At 47.5% G+C, this 15,583-nt stretch overlaps 1 protein-coding gene across 1 annotated transcript in view; it reads left to right on the forward strand.

Moving 5' to 3' along the window:
* Positions 1-371: 371 nt before the first annotated feature.
* Positions 372-15,583, forward strand: part of SLC8A3 (solute carrier family 8 member A3) — a 101,193-nt gene continuing 85,981 nt past the window's right edge. Inside the window, 1 exon segment of the mRNA XM_085224936.1 lies at positions 372-836. The gene's annotated coding sequence lies outside the window, so the exon portion shown is untranslated.

Genomic DNA, 15,583 nt, shown 5'->3' on the forward strand with positions numbered 1-15,583 from the left:
AATCAATAGCTTCTGCTGTGAGGTTTTGCCACCGCGTGCCTCCCCTCCCCTGCTTGAGATGCACAAAGTCAAGTCAGTACGCTCAGAGGGTGAGTGCACATTCCCATCCATCTATAACCCACAGAGAGAGCAGAGGTCCGTGTGCGTGCATTACATGCAAGACAGCTGCTCTGCCTCTGTTTGTTTTGTGAAGGGTTTGCTCTGGTTTCATTGTGGCTCCCTTCAAACAATCCGAAAATCCCCCCCCCCCCCCCCCCAGGTTCAGGAGAATAAACATGCACGGCTTGTAATTCTGTTGCAGCTCTCGCTCCCAGCTGATAGGGTGACGTGGAGTTCGGAGGCTCGCAGATTGGCTTTTTGATTTGGCTTCTTGCTGCAGTTGTGCAAACCCCGGCGTCTCGCGGCAATCGGGCTGAGCGCTGCTCTGCTGCGCGGTGCGGGGAGCCTGGACGCGCTGGGGAAGCCCGGCACGTTCGTTGCCATCTGGGGTACAGCCCATTTTCTCTCCTCCCTCGTCGACCCCCGTCCATCTCCATCCTCCTCCCCCTTCCCTCGCCGTGCCCGGAGCTGAAGACCGAGGCTGGTGGATTTACCGACGTTTCCCGTCCCCCCACCCCTTTTCCAGATGCACCTCCCCGCTCACCCTGACAGCTGCACAAGAGAGCCCAGGTTCCGTAGCGAGCACGGCAACTTGGACTGACATGCGGAGGAGCAGCCCCGCACACACGCACGGCGGTGGTACCCACGAGATGCAGTGAGCTCCGTTAGGAACCGGAAGGATTTATCCCAGTGGAGCCCCCCCACCTCCCAAAAACTCAGGAAAGCCGCCAGAAGGGGTAAGTAAGCGATGCTCCCCGGGGAAGGGGAGGCTGGCGGCCAAGCGCCCCGCCGCCGAAGGGTCCGTGCGGACGTCGGGGTGGGGGCTCGGAGACCCTCTGCGGGCTCCCTGCGGGGGTGGGGGGGCGGCGGCGCCGCATGTGCGGGGTGGGGGAGAGCCGTGCCCGCGGCGGCCGCTGCAGCCTTCGTGCCGGGGGAGCCGGGGAGCGGCGGGGCACAGCGGGAGCCGCGGCCGGGATCCTTCCCGGAGGTGCCGCGGCACGGCCCGCAGGGATGCCGGCAGCCGGGTGGGGGGGCTCTGCCTGGAGCTGCGCCTCTCATGCAGTGCTATAAATTTATTTCCTTTGGATTTTTTTTGTCCTCGTTTTCATTCCTTCCCTTCTTTATTATTATTATTATTATTATTGTTGTTGTTATTATTATTTCTGCCGGGGTGGGGTACTGGGCCATCTCTGCCGTACACCGGGAGCACCAGGGCTGCCGTCCCGGGCAGCTGTCGCGCTCTGTCCGCCGGTGCCGCTTGTTTACCCCCGGTGTCAAATATAGCTGCTGCGCCAGGCGCTGCCCTAAATAGGGCACGGGGCCGCCTGCGGGGCTCCCGCAGCCCCCGGCTCGCACACGCATATGCACGCAAACTGGCCTGGATGGCGGGTGATTTCTTGCTCTTTCTCCTGCCCAGCCTCTCTTTAAGCTTTATTGTACTCACCTGTGTCTAAAGTATTGCCCTAAGTGGGAGGTGAAACCATTGCAAGTGGTTTTGGTTTTAATTATATTAAAATGCTAGTATATAGCCATTTTCCTTCTCTCTCAAGTGGAAATGTAGAGAAGTAGTTGGCTTTCTTGGCTCCTTCATGCATTCCTGAGCTCATTTTGGGGACTTTACCTGAGAAATATACTTCAAATCCAAGGGGAGACACTGGAAGAACGTGTGTACCATATATGCATCCTCCTCTCTATGTGCATATATGTATAATAATTTCTCACATTACTTCATAGAGCAAGAGGGTGATTTTACTTGAGTTGTTGCGTATCTCTGGAGAAAGCGGAGCTGGAGAATGGAGATCCCAGCTGGCAGCCCCATCCTGCCCACAGTGCTCACCCGCTCTCCCTGGTAGAATGGCAGAAGCTGCTGGGACACATGGGCCTTGAAAGCACTCTGCGTTGGTGCAGCAGGAAGAGCCATCGCTCCCACATGGGCAGACATTCCTAGGGAGTGCCCGGTACTGCTCCATCCACTGCCATTGCAGGCAGCTGTGTGCCCTGATGATGGTTTAGCTAGGGAAGTGATTTGCGTTTGGTGCTTCTGTGGTCAGCTGGAACGAGACTTGTTTCCTGAGCGGGAGTAGCGATGTTGAAAATTGTCCTGCTGCTGCCAAGGGCTGACTGGGGCAGAGCAGGAGGAATGCGGGGGCCCTTGGTGCTGCTGGTGCTCAGTGTGATGGCGGCCTCCTGAACCACCCTCCTGTGAACAGAGGGGTGCAACGCCAGCTGGGGTGGGGGCAGGAGGAATGGATGTGCATAGCCCTAGGTAATAGGTGCAGTTGAGTTGCTTGTTTTTTTTCCCCAAGCCAAATACGACTTCTATTCTGGTAAACCAGTGGTTCCAGAACGTGGAAGGTATGATATTGTGATATTGCTGCTGCGGAGTCCTGTGTGGGCACAGTGGAAGTGCAGGTGGGCTCCAGGCCTCTGTGGCAAGACTCTGGCACGCTGCTGGGCACCGGGTGTCCTGCCCTCCCCCCGCCCTTTCCCCAGGGCTCGTTTGTACAAAGTAGCTAATGGTATTTTCCAGCCTATATTGGTGAGGAAAAGTTTGCTACTATTAGTGGATGACAGAATGTGAAAGGGGAGGCAGATGTGGAGCCATCCCACAGCACACATCCCTTGCAGAGAAGTTGCTCCTTCCTCAGCAAACCACCACCAGAGGGGCCAGCTGTGGGATTCCAGCAGGGATTCCAGGTGTGGCAGCCAGATGGGGACAGCCCTTCCCATCACCAGGAATAGTTCTGCACTCTGTATAGGGCTGCAGAGGGCATTGCTGAAGCCTGTGCTGACCTAATGCCGCATCACACCTGACCCAGCACTTCCCTTGGTCTCAGAGGGTCCCTTCTGCCATAGTATCATCCATTCTCAGGGATGGGGAGAGCCATAACTGAGTGTGTCAGCATTTTCTGATAGTGACCAAGTTAAGATGTATTCTCTCCACAATACCTTAAAGTACTGTACAGATAAATGGCCTGTCTGTCAGAGTTTTGTTTGCTTGTTTTAAACAAACAGCATCCCTCTCCTCCCCTAAGCTTCCCCAATGACCAAACTGTTGACAAATAGTTCCTTGTTCTTCGCTGTTGTTGTGTTTCTGATGCCTTTCATGTGCTTCAACTGTTAAAAAGATGGCTTTGGTTGTCTGCCAGGTACCTTTTTTAAATTTTTTTTTTTTTTAAATCAGGCAGTAATATCTAATTCTGTATTTAAAAAAAAAAAAAAATCAAACAAGGAAATTAGATTACACAGACAAAAAATATCTTGATATGGAAAAAGAATCTCTGTAGCCAGGAAATTGATGGCTGTGATACCCTGTCTGCCATCACTGACCCTGCTTAAGTGTTGTGGCACAGATTGGCACTATTATTTGTTTAATGTTTGATAACAGTAACTCCTAGAGGCATCAGCCCAGTTGGGAGCCCATGTTTCTGTGTGCTGCACAGATGTCTAATAAAAGTTACGCTCTGTCCTGAGGAGCTCTGTGCACTAAGAGACACACAAGATCCCAAGCTGTTCTTGGGGCACATCTAAAGCGCTCTGTGCAGCTGAGTTCGTGGTCTGACGTTTGCTGAGGCCAGTGACATGGGGTTTGCAGAAGTAGGTGAGCTTGTTGTCCCTAAGTACCTCCAGGATGGAGTCTGGGAACCACCACGAGCCTGCAGCAGTGTGAAGAGGCTGAAGAGGTGAGGCATAGGTGGGAGCTGGCTTCCTTCCTTCCCCTCTGTTTTCTTTGTCTTAATGCTTGAAACGGGAAGCTCTGGGTGGTAATCAACACATATATGCACAAAGCTGAGCATGATGACCTCCCAAACTCATGATTTTGCAGAAATAACAAGGCATCAAGCAGCAGTGATATGTTAGGCTAGGCTGAAAGTACCACCACCTCCATTCCCATCTTCCAGTGATGCAATGAAGAGATCCAGGTAGTGTTGCCCTATGATACAGCATCATAGAGTAATTAGTTCATCCATAAGAAGCATTTATAAACAGGTGACCATCGCAGCCCTGGGCTCCTTCGAATCTCAATTTTCTGGCAATTCTGTCTCTAAATCCGCTTGCTGGAGCCTTTGATCATACAGCTGAGCTGTCACTGATGTCCCTGACAGTTGACATCATGGCAGAGAGGGGAGCTTAGGGCTTTTAACATTTCCTTTATGATAGCTTGTTTTCTAACTAAACACTCCAACGAGGATTTTCCATCATAATAAAACAGGGAGCTTTTCCAGAGCACTCAGATTTAGGAAGAAGCCTCTGTTTCCATTCAGCGTTTTCTTCCACTAGCAGATTATTTCAGGGCTGCAAAGCTGGACTTGCTCTATTTGCTTCTTTCGCATACTCTGCTGTCTTTTTACCTAAGCCTCCTAACTCAGGACAGCAGCAGAGACAGCCAGGTCAAGAGCAATCAGAAATACTAAATATCCTGTGCTGCTGGGCATGTTTTGCAACCAGGGACGTGTCAAAGAGCTTTAGAAACTATAGCATACAAGACTGCATTGCCGCTGCTTTCATCATCGCCCCCTCCTAGCCTGGTACTTGGAGGCTGTCTCAAAGTAAACAGCAGCAGTATCCAGCAGCAGAGAAGAAGGTTTTAATCAAAAGAGATGGTAGCGGTGCAGGATGTATGTGTGAGAGGGAACTTCTTAGATCTCACAGGTGAGGTTGTGTTGAAAGTGACACGTGCAGGAGTGAACGTGGGCCTCTGGTGCTGACGATGCGGGGTGCCAGTGTGTTTGTATGCTGGCGCACTGGTGGAAGCAAGCTTACTTCCCAGGGCCAGAGTAGGGGCAACACCAGGACTAGCATGTGTCCGCATCTGGTTCTGCTGTCTGGATGTGCCCTCGCTTCCCTTGAGGGGAAAAGTGATAGCAGGGAATCTGTTGCCAGGTTCTAGGCAGGCTGTGAAACCTACACCTGGGCTCTGGGTGCCCCCTGCCACAGCTCCCTATGCCCACAGGCATTGCCCAAGTGGTGATGTTCTGTGTGGAGAAGCTATTGTCCTTCCCTCTCTGCAGTTTGCTATCAGGAGCATTTGTTTGAGAGGTCCTAAGGCCTAGGTGTCTTGGTTTTCCACCTTGATGTGTCTGTTCCTAGGTGAGAAGTAATATTTTATGCTGAGTTGAAAGTTCACTTCCATCATCTTTCATGATTTTGATTGAGTTTATGTGGTGAACCTTGGATGTGCATGTTGGCTGAAAAAGATGTATATGGAAGGCCTTTATGTAGCAAGACAAACCTGATAAGTGGTCCAGGAGATACTGAAGGGGAAGACCTGTCCCTGCCTGTACAGCTGATGCCCCTGCCGTTTGTCATTTTTATCTTGACTTCTACAGCCTTCCCATCTGCTTGTTCTTGCTCCTGTTCTATCCCCTACAGGCAACGGGCACAGCAGTGTGTGAGCAGGTGTTGCATTCAGTTTCCTTTACTGCCTGATCAGTTCCTGGTCATTATTCATGGCATAGCCATGCAGACTGTTAGGCCAACAAAAAGGCAAGAAATAGTGCAGATAGGGGCAGCAGACTGGACATGGAGAATGTTCAGCTTGGCTAAAGAAGCCCTGCTTCCACCTGTAAAGCTGCTGTCTGTATTGCCTGAAGCAGTAAAGGCTTGGAGTGGGTTCAGCCTTGAAGCCTACTCTTGATGAGATGGATAGTCCTGAATGCAAATCAGTTGCACAGAACCTAAGAGTGATGGGATCTGCAAAGTACTTGATAAGCTATTAAGAGACACAGGGAAAAAAAAAGAAAAAGACAAAGGAATTTTTAATATAAAATCTTCCCAAGAACATGTACAGGGGTTGATCTAGATTGAAAAATAACATCAAATACAAGGAGTGCAGGCCAAGCTATTTCTCAGATGCAACATGCCAAATGGACCTCTTCAAGAAGAGAACAAAATAATAACTTCCCCTCTGCTCTCAATTCTTTCAAGTCTTCTGAAAGCTTTGCACTGGTGCTCAGCACTTCATCAGCAACAATCTCACCACGTTGAAGCCTCCAGACTGTATTCCCTGGCAGTACAAATGTAAGCAGCACCGCTTGTTTTATGAGGCTTGCACCCACGAAACCCACTTGTGGGGAAAGACTCGCCCCTCCTCCTCGTGAGGCAGAGTGGGCTGGTTATCTGCTGCTCTGTGCTCATGGAATGTGCTGTGATTGATTAGACAGTATGCCCTGAGAGCCACGGGGGAGCTGCCTGCCTAGGAGCTAACTGAGGGGCCTGGTATGTGGACCAAAGGACCGGAGTGAGATGGAGGTCCCAGTGTTGCTGTCTTGAAGGTACAGTGCAAGCTGGATCTCTCTGCATGAGCTTTTCATTTGTGAAGGATCCCGATGAGGAATAATGGCATGCTGCTGCATGTCTCAAACAGGAACGGGCCTTTCAGAATGTGTAGTGTACGAGGTAAGCATAGGGAATGCATCTGGTGTTAGATGTGACGGAGAATTCTTCTGCCTGAGCACCTGGGAAAAGGGTGCAGGAGAAGTTGCCCTCACTTAAATTACCACCTGCTCTGACTCTTCAAGCATCATTTTTCTGCTTCCATTTTAACCTTACAGAGTAGTTTCAGGTTCACTTCTTCTAGTAAATGTTTCCTCTTCCCTAACTTAAATAATCTATCTCCCCAAACCTGACCTGACAGATGTTTCCCCTGCAGTGACCCTGCGCACACAGCGCACTTCATGAAACCCTGGCTTCCATGGGGAAATGCAGCACCAGCAGTGACCCTGCTGCTGTCCCAGCTAAAAATAAGCCTGTCCCTTCTGGCAGCGTTGGGGTTTGCTTTTAAGTAGGTAGGCAGTTTTACCCATTGGCTGCAATGTGGTCATATACCAGGCAGAAGGCACAGCTTCACCTTCAGAGCATGACAGAGCTGCCTCCTCTCTGGGGAATCACTCCAGGAGACTGAAGGTGAGAAGATGCTCGGCTGCACTTGGTGCACTTCTGTCAGCCAAATGGCTGCCAGCCTGCTTGTTGGTTGCCTAGATCTTCTCCTTGCTGCCTCATACATCCCAGTGAGTCACAGCCACCTCTTTTTCCCTCAGCTCTGGCCCTTTCCCTCTGCTTTTCCTACTTAAGTATATGGAATTATTCATGATACTCCAGTCGTTGTCCCAGCTCGCAGAATCGAAAGTGGTTTGGGTTGGAAGGGACCTTAAAGGCCACCTTGCTATGGGCGTGGACACTTCGCACTAGATCAGAGTGCCTGGCCTTGAACTCCTCCAGGGATGGGGCATCCACATCACACAACAACTCCGTGCCTTCCCCAGGCTTCTAACAGCATCCCTCACACATCCAATCCTCCATTTATCCTGTGTGTAGCCTTTTGTCTGTCTCATGGGTCTATAGGGATTTGGCTGCTGGGCTGAAGAGGTCATTTGGGCCAGTTAGGACACAGACACTCAGTTAAGAAGGGCCTTTCCAGCTTGTGCTGTATGTGCACATTAGTAAGTTTCATGAAAACAAGTAAGCAAGTAGTTGGAATGTGTTGTGGAGCAGGACAGTTGCATCCCACCTGGTGAACCTATGGATATTTTGAGTATTTGCATGCATATCTAGTTTTCCTTTGAGCCTTCCAGTACTTCTCAATTTATTTATGAATTCCACAGATTGCACAAGTGCTCATCGTAATAAGTATTCAGTGCTTGCTATGTAAAACACCACTGAGTCTGGGGAGCTCTCTGGTGTTACCCTGGGGCTTCTTTTGGCCTGCTTCGCTGTCCTTCTAGCCAAAGCTCATTTTCCAAGAGATACTGAGGAAGAGGCATGGGTGCAATGACAGCTAAGAAATGTGGTTGGTCATGCAGGACTCTGGGAACTTCCTGTACTTATTGCTGCTGAGAGCCTGAAGAGGTGACATGATTATAATTTTCACATACCTACATGGGAGCCAATGCTTTTATGTTGATCTTTTGTTTGAAGGGATAAAGGAGGGACAACTCCTGTGACTGGAAGCTGAAACTTGATGTTCTTAAATTGAGACTAGGGTTATGCCTCGTAACACTGGGTGTGATGAAGCAGTGGAACAGTTTAATAAGTGCTGCCAATCTTATAGTACTGAAGTTGAAATGGGCTGCTTCTTGCTTGGCTGGGTGCTGGGTATTTATAGGTTCAGAGGAGGGGGCATGAAATATCCCACGTGCACCTACGTGGACAGTGGAGAATGAAGACAACAGGCAGAGGATGAATTACTGAAGAGTGGGGATCCTGTTGGGATACAGGGCTCAAATTCATTGGAAAACTATATTTATTCATTGTCTGCTCATTTTGCTCTCTCAGCAAAATAGATCCATTTCGAGTCTTTGCTTGGCTTTAAGAGTGACTGTCTTTATTTTCTGGAGAGGCTGTCATCAGTGACTACAGGGACAGCTGGGTTCAGGATGCTGCTGGGGAAGTGTGATGAGCAGGAGAGGCTTTCTGGCCTTGAGGGGTCAGGGGACGGGCTGTGTGTGGAGTAATGGGAAAATGCAGGCTGCTAATTTTTGCCTTAGCTGTTGTTCAAGCTAGTTCTCCACACGTACTCCCAGTAAGTGAGGTACCCTGCCATTTTCTTGCCTTAACCTTGTCTTAGAAGAGATTTGGACTTCAAAAGCAACTAGAGCACATCTCTGTTCTAATCTTCTCTCTACAGAAATGGATGGAAGGGTGGTAACAATAGAAAAGGCTGTGCTCCTTGGTGGCAAGGCTGAGGCTGACCTCTCTGCCCCAGTGGCTTAAATGGCCCATGCAGTGGGAGGCTGTGTGTGCTGAATGTGCTGTTCAAGCACTAGCAAGTCACTAGCACTAGTGACCCCTGTCATTGCACTTTCAGGATGAAGTGCTTCAAGAAGTTGATCCAAAGTGACTCTGAACACATATTGGAGAAGATACCTTCTTTGCTGAGACTTGGGGCTGTGGAAAGAGGTTTTTCTCTTTCCCTTCTCTCCTTTCAGTGCCTTTGGCTGATGTGGTCATCAATCATGACTCAGCTGCTCCTATTGGCAGGACTAGTTGTAGCAAACCTGGGGCCAGCACAGGGGGAAGGCAGGAACCAGGGGGTTGGTGAGAAGAATGTTTGTTATGGAGAAAGCAGGAAGGTCCCTCCAACTGCTGGGTGTGATGTGAGTGAGTTGCAGAGAGGAAGTAGATTAAGCTTTCCTGTTGGGGGATTGTGCTGTATGCAGTGCTGCCAGAACTCTGGCAACTCTTCTTGGATTCGTGGGAACTATGCTGACTTGTACCAGAGAAGAACTGGCCCAAGGACCCTCTCTCTCTTCTGTCTTACCAGCCTTCATCTAACTGTATATAAGTTGACAGGAATAGAAAGACAGCGCTTACATTGCACAACAGTGAGGTGACTTTGCACGAAAGGGGACCATTGGGAAGGAAGCTGGCCAAAGTACTGCTCTGAATACAGTGAAAGTGGTACTTCTCCCACTTCGGAGAAGAACAACACTACAACTGTAATGTACTGTGCTAGGAAATTCTTCTGATAGACATTGTCGTGCATCCAAGTTACTGCGTGTTCCTCGTTAATATCTCAGTTCAGACTTGAGTGCTATATTAGGGTCTTGTCACTACCAGTATGTTTGAAATGGTGAGGGAGGGATCATCTGTGTCAGACAAGGTGCTTTGTTTTATGCCCCCATCATGACATCTATATTGTATCACCTTTATGACAGCATACATGTAAGAAATCTTGAGATTTTTGGAATCTTCTGGAAGAATCAAGCTACATACATGGCTTAGCTCTATACCTTTCAAATGTGGGATCTGGCCAATGCTCTTGTCAGGAACCAAATGAAAAAAAACTCATGGATTTCTTTGGAGAAAACAGCAGTGGCCTCTTGTAGTAATCTGTTTGACTTTCTGTGGAAATGTTAAATCACGTCTAGGTGGCAAGTGGAAAACTCATTAATTCAGTGAGGTCGAAGTGTCCAAATAGGTTTAAAGAGATGCTCCATTAGACTTATAACTACACTGTAAAATCTGGTCTTTTGGGATTCTCTCAGGAGATTTCTGAGATGTGGCATGCTGTGATCCAGTTTGGGGCAGAGGAGGAAGGTAGTTCTGTTGCAGAAGTAGAAGAGAAAAAGCAGATATATAGAGTGACCAGATCTAGGCTGCAATTCAGTTGTCTACCCTTGACAGAACAGAGTGGGGCTGGAGACAGCCAGGCAGGGCAGACCAGCAGGTGAAATGCAGACCAAAAGGTGAATAAACCTGTGCAGTAATGCCATAGCAAAGAACAAATCTCTGTGCTATGGAGATCAGAATGGCATGTGGGTTTGTACAGCCTGTAAGGAAAAACAGCAGAGGGTGAGAGGGAATGAAGGTGGGGCAGCAGATAGCTTGGAGACTGCTGCCACTTACTGTAATTGCTGTAACAGCTCAGCTTCCACTGTTTGTTGTCCATGTGATCTCTGCAATTACCATATGGTAAATATGACTTGAGTCTCTAGCAAATAACAGAGCTAATATTAAAAGAGAATCTGTAAACAGCTAGTGCGTAAATGAATAAAGAGCAGTAAACAGGCTGGACTTGAAAAGAATGAATTAATCATACTAGATGTGAGGTTATGGGTGTTTCATTTTTTTTTTTTAAGCAGATGCAGAATTAACAGCTGAAAAAAAAAATACTGAAGGATTAAGATATCTAAATTGTCAATAAAAGATACGCATCAGTAAAAGCTGAGGGTGCTGTGTGAAATCCTACTTGAGAAGTGCATTCAAATGGATGAATTTACAGGTTTTGGCACCTTCCTAGTGAAGTGGGAGGTATTTTGAGGATAACCCATATCAGTGTATTTTTCACGTCCCCTGCTGCGATCAGATCTGCAGAGGCAGTGAGTGTTACAGTGCATTTCATTCCTCTCAGCTGGAGACCTGACTTTTGGGTTGAAACTCTGGAAATGTCACTGCCCTCCTTTGTGTGCCAGCCGGCACAGCAGTCCTCATGCAAGCACCGGGTGTGCAGGAGATGGTGAGACCCTCAAAGGTGGACAAGGAAGGCAGCTTGTATGCATCACTCTAGATTTAAGCTTCAGAACAGTCTAGCTCCTCTTGAAAACCTGTTGTTTTGGAAACCAGCAGATGATCTGCTGCTGGCTTTGGTGGGAGCAGGCACTCCCAGATATTAGGTTGCTGCTGACCATCTCAAAGGAACCAGAAGCAGAACAAGATATATATGAAAGGACTGCCTGGGCTAATTTATAAAGATTAAAATAAATTTGTGTGCTGCGGCCAAAGAATAACTGTGGAGGAGAACAGCTATTTACAAGTATTTGAAGCATGTAAATCTCAGGCAGGGAGGAGAGTGGTTGAGAGTGCTCCAAGGACATGATAATGAGAACTAGCGGCATAAATTTCCTTAATTTCATCCTAAATGTAAGGAAGACGTCTAAAACCTCTGAGATAAATTACATTGTGGCACAGTGTCTTTGGGGAGCTGTGGAAGTGCCATCACTTGGGTAATTTAAAACTGGGCTGGACAAAGTGCTGGGAAATAGCATTCACAAGGGGAACAATGCAGCAGTGGCCCCAAAGGAATGGGCCAGACAACTCTTCTGGTTCTAATTTGACTAATGCTGTGAAGTCTGTAGTAATTGGACTAAGCAGGAACCTTTCCCATCTACTTCGTTTCTGTGCCTGTTGCGCAGAGGATTGTAGAAGTCTTCAATTTAGTGTGACAAACACTGAGCTTCTCATTCTGCTCTGCTTTGGTGAAGATGGTTTCTGAAGCATGGTCTTCTCTCCTTTTTGGCTTCTGCTCCTTCTCCCACCACCCTGCTTACACTGCTTCTGCCTCCATTCACTTTTTAACGAATGTTATCTTCCTCTCTGAGCCAGGAGCTGAGTCCTTCTGAAAAGAACTGTGGAAGATTCATAATTTCTCTTGTGTGTAATTGGAAATTTTGGTTAAAATGTACTTTTGTCTGTGTTCAGACCAAAAATCAAAAATACTCATTTTTCCTTTTCTTTGGGAGAGGCATTGAGGAAGGAGGGAGGCCATATTAGGAGGGTTGGAGTGGTGCATGGACAAGCACCGATCTGGCTGCCCAGCGCCAGCCCCTGGGTTTTTTCCCTGCTGCTCAGTGCTACAAGTGATGTGCCCAGCACATCACCTGGCTTGCTCTGTTTGCCTCAAATGAGCGTTTTCTGCCAGAAAACTTCTTCAGATGTATTTTTCTTAACTAATTCTGCATCTAAAGAGTGAAATATGACTGTAACAGTTTTTCCCCTTCTTCATTTCAAGTTAGCACACCTCTGCGTACAAATAACTACTGGCTCCACAGCACAAATGTGCTGTTGACAACAAATCCTAAGGTCTTTAATTGTAGCTACTGCAGACCTGTCACCAGAATACTAAACAAATGTCATGAGTTGCCACTGTCATCCTTCCTGTAGGCTGCTGTGAGCCACCAGGTGATAAGTTGCACTCTGGTGCCTGAACCAGCAGTATAATATGTCCACGGAGCAGGAGCAGTAAATAACATGCCATGTGTGCTGCCACAGGCACTACATAAAATGTCTTTTACTGATGAGAAGTTTTCCTCATGCCTCTAGAATCTTTTTTTTTTCTTTTTTTTTTTTTTCCCTTCACCCTTCCCCAAATAGTCTTTGCTGCTCTTTGTAATCCAGCAAGATGGAGCAGTGAAAACTGCCTTCAAACCTGTGGCTCTGAAGGAAGCTGTGCTAGCCCTTGCCATGAATAAGGGCTGGGTCAGCAGCGTGGCCCAGTGAAGGGCTTCCTTCAGTGCCTCCTCACGTGCTTTTGCACAGAGTGTAACCCACAGTGCTGGGTGAGTGGCCGCCTGCCTGGCGATGCTTGGGCGCCTGGCTCCAGGAGCTCTGGGCTTTGCAGTGCGTGTCTCAGCAAAGCAAAGCAGCTGTAATTTTTCAGCTGGGGTGAGAATGAGGAAGTAAAATGCCCAGCCAGTCAAGTGAAGAATGTATGGTATTGGAAGGGGACAATTAAGTATGGGCATCTTTATGGGCTGGCTATTTATGGCACTGCTTCTCTAGGAGCATCACGAATACTAAAATACAGAAGAAACATCATAGAGCAGTTCCCTAGGGTGAGTTGAGCATTTGGAGGTTGCTCTAGCTGTCCACGGACTTGTGATTCATTTAGGCCATCCTCTGGGATCAGCTAATGTAACTGGATCCTGACACTGCAGCATTTCTGTAGGGAAATATTAGATGTCAGTTGTGTCGATTAACATCCCTTTAGAATGGAAGAAACCACTCAAATTAGTAGAGGCTCCAACTTGTCCATATTAAAGACTTGCTACAAGGTCTAGATTTTTTTACAGTAGCTATGTGCATGATCTTGAGAGGAGAAAAAGGGCTTTGGACATGTATCGAGGGGTTATTCTGCAGGCAGCTAATTCCAGTTTCGGGCATGTTTACTGTGGAACACAAAGCAACAAGCAGCTACAGCTCCCTGCCATAACTTTTCTATAGAGCCAAACTCTGGAGATATGTCATGGCCTACGCATGACTTATTGTGCTTTTTACCTCATAAAATACAGGTGGTGCAGTAGTCGGGAGCTGAACTACCTACAGCTGTACAATATCCAATGTTAGCTGTGTTCCTGTCAGATAGATGCATGCCATCAGTGTGATTACTTAAGGCCTCACATGTGTTTGGAAATTTGCATTTGTCTGACACAGTGGATCTAATTACACTGCTCTGACTTTTGGATTGCAGATGAATCTTAATTTACACTTTGGGTCCTGTTGTAGTGACGAGCAAAGAACTAGATGGTACTTGAATAATGATGACTGAAAAATATACTTTTTGTATATAATTTTTGTATTAAATACTTCTTATGGTTTTATTTTGGTGAACAAAGGAATGCGAATCAGGAACAATACTTACGTGAAAAACTTGTGTTCTTTGGCAGAAAGGCTATAATTTCCTTTTTTGCTGATGCTTATTAAAATCTTATGCTCAGTCAAAAAGCTTTTACGTGCTTTGGACTGAGGAACGTGAGAAAATTTTTAATTTTTCTGCCCATCTGTGTTATTAAGATGAACCTTTCTGTCTCCTCCAACTTGGGAGCAGGACTGTAAGATGAGATGGATAGCAGTACCACATCCGCTCTACTCTGGGGCAGATGCTTGTCAAGCAGACAAAGCCCTTGATCCTGAGATGTCTGTGTCTGGACCTAGAGCTTCGCCCACGCCTGAGTGGGGCTCAGCCAGCACTTGTATCTGATCTGCACCGTTTCCTGTCTAGGCTGGAGCCAGGGGGAGAAAGGATGCATGGCCCCAGATGTGCTCTGTGTGCCTCATATTTGGGGGTGGGAGGGAGGTGCCAGGCAACCTAATATTATTTGCAGGTCAATTTCAAAGGTTCCAGTTTTTATGATAGTTCAGGGAGAGTCTTACCTAAATTAGAAATGAGTAGGAACTTAAAGCTTTGCTTTTGATTTTGTATTTACTGAGCGGTAATCTTGGGAGTGTGATGTATGAGGGTTACTCCCTGTTACCTTGCCTCTTGATTTGATTTTTTTGTCATGAATGCTTCCTTTTGAAAATATTTTTGCCTAAAGAGTCATGTGAGAGATGTATGCTTAATGCTGAAGTGCAGAGGATCAATCAGTACAGCCTTCCCAACTCCCTGCCTTGCCATAGGTCTGCAGCAGAAAACCACCAGTCTTCTGAAACCTAGCTGTTATAAAAGATGTAAGGAGCTTGATAGTTATCCAATGTCATTTTCATTGCATGCTTAATAGTGACAAGCATGGTCCGTTTTTCCTCCTGGACTGTCTCCAGAAGTATTTCAAGAACTGATCTTTTTATTTATGGGTTTTATTTATGGATTTATAGATCCCACAGCCGTTGTCAACTCTTGTGGAAGGAGTTTCCCCCACTATAATAACTATTACACATCTTCCCAGAGCTGCCTTATTGAACACCAGTTCCTGTGCTCGTCCTTTCCACTTTTTGTATCTCTTGGCACCAGCAGGATGCTTTCAGAACTTATCCTATCAGATAGGGGACAATTCACTCAGAACCACTGCCCTTATTTGCATGTATTCAGTGCATTAATAATAGCAGGGCTGAGATCTGTGGAAGAAAATGATGTCTGATGGCAAAGAGATAGCAGGAATCAGCAGAATCATGATCTGAGTGATATAAAGCCAAAGATCAGCTGATGCCAACTGACTTTTCGCTGCTGCTGATGCAGCCTCCTGTTTGCAACCTGCAGGGGCTGGCCATGGTGCAGCTGGAATTTCATCTCTGCACTGGATGTGGATGGGTTTTGTTGGGCTGGAGCTGGAGGAGTGACACCGTGCCACCTCCTGGGTGGCAAGCTGTGTCTCTGGAGTGTGCTGCCAGCCCACCCCAAGGTTCCATCCTCAGAGGGAGCGGCTCTCATTGCAGCTAGCCCTGCTAAGATCAGTGCTGTTGCAGGGCCAGAGATAGGGAGAGCTGTGTCTTCCTTCTGGGAAGGCTACAGCTACACAGGTCCACGGCTGTGTTGTTGAGACTGGTTGTG

The sequence above is a fragment of the Meleagris gallopavo genome, chromosome 5 (genome assembly GCF_905368555.1).
Source record: "Meleagris gallopavo chromosome 5, MGAL_WU_HG_1.1, whole genome shotgun sequence".
NCBI lineage: Eukaryota > Metazoa > Chordata > Aves > Galliformes > Phasianidae > Meleagris > Meleagris gallopavo.